At 49.7% G+C, this 1,586-nt stretch overlaps 1 pseudogene; it reads left to right on the forward strand.

Moving 5' to 3' along the window:
• Nucleotides 1-421: 421 nt before the first annotated feature.
• On the forward strand, nucleotides 422-886 carry LOC148118983 (large ribosomal subunit protein P2 pseudogene; annotated as a pseudogene).
• Nucleotides 887-1,586: the final 700 nt, after the last annotated feature.

Consider the following 1,586-nt stretch of genomic DNA (forward strand, 5'->3'; position numbering starts at 1 on the left):
CAAGGAGCCTGTGAGAGGAACAGGCCTGGGGATAGGCAGGTCTGTGGACTGGGGTGTGTCAAGCCTGAGAAGGGGGTACAAATGGAGGTGCTATAAGTCTGTCAGGCACTTTAGAGGTTCAGGGTGAGGATGGAGCCAAAGATGGAGCCATGGGAATTGCTAGGCATTGGTGGTGATCAAATCTACAAGAAAGCACCTTTTTTTTTTTCCTTTTGTCTTTCGAGACAGGGTTTCTCTGTGTAACAACTCTGTCTATCCTGGAACTCACTTTGTAGACCAGGCTAGCCTTGAACTCACAAATATCTGCCTGTCTCTGCCTCCTGAGTGCTGGGATTAAAGGCCTGCACCACCAACCGCCTGGCCGAAAAAGCACTTCTAAAGAAAGAGTAAGGTTTTAAAGTTAATTTTGGTTAGCATAGAAATGTTATTGTCACCCAAACACACAGTGGCAAAGATCTCCACTAGGAGATTACAGAAAATCCAGTTTCTTTTCACTGCCCGCCACCACTGCCACGGCTGCCACCAAAGTCACAGGAGTGAGGCCTCTTACCTGCTGGCCTCCCTCGTGGGGAGGGGGTGTCTCCTCTCCCAGCATCAATGACATCAGAAGATACTAGACAGCATGGGTAATGAGGCGGATGATGACTGTCTCAACAAGGTCATCAGTGGGCTAAATGGAAACCACACTGAGGACATCATTGCTCAGGGTGTTAGCAAGCTCGCTACTGTGCCTGCTGGTGGGGCTGTGGCTGTCTCTGCTGCCCACGGCTCTGCAGCTCCTGCTGCTGGTTCTGCCCCCAGTCCAGCAGAGAGGAAAGACAGAAGGAGGAGGAGTCTGAGGCCGCAGGTTTTGGCTTGTTTTATTAAATCCCTGCCCTCATTGTAAGCATTACAGCCCAGATGAAAAGGCATCCTGCAGCCAGGAGTCAAGGAATACCGCAAACTCACACTGCTCAACAAACCTCACGCAGGAGATTTATTAGGAGGGGAAAAAATCCAGGAGGGTGGCTGCCTCTGTGCTGGTGAGAAACCACAGCAAAGTGAACAGGATACAGGGCTTATATTGAGTTTCTTGGGAAGGGGTAGAACTTTTCAGGGTGGAGTTTTCCAGGGTGGAGATTGGTGGAATTTCACACCCAGAGATTGGACTTTTTACTCTCTAGGGTGGGGGTTGGGTCCAGCAGTGAGGAAGTTAGAGAGTTCTTGGGTGGAACCTGGCAGTTAGAGGTCCACAGGGAGGGACCTGGCCATTCATATGCCTTGAGGGGTCTTACACTCATTCTGAGCTGTGGTGGTGCAGGCCTTTAATCCCAACACTCGGGAGGCAGAGACAGGGGGATCTCTGTGAGTTCAAGGCCAGACTGGTGTACTGAGCAAGTTCCAGGACAGGCTCCAAAAGCTCCAGAGAAACCCTATCTCGAAAAACAAACAACCCCCTCAAAAAATGAACAAACAAACAAACAAATAAATTCCTGTTCTCCTGCAAATAAAGCCTTTTTATGCTTTAAAAAAAAATCCAGCTTCCATATATTTTGCCTTGTGTGTCAGGGTGGTGGTGGTGGTGGCGGAACCTGGGGCCTTGTGTC

This window comes from Myodes glareolus, chromosome 19 (assembly GCF_982192425.1).
Source record: "Myodes glareolus chromosome 19, mMyoGla1.1, whole genome shotgun sequence".
Lineage (NCBI taxonomy): Eukaryota > Metazoa > Chordata > Mammalia > Rodentia > Cricetidae > Myodes > Myodes glareolus.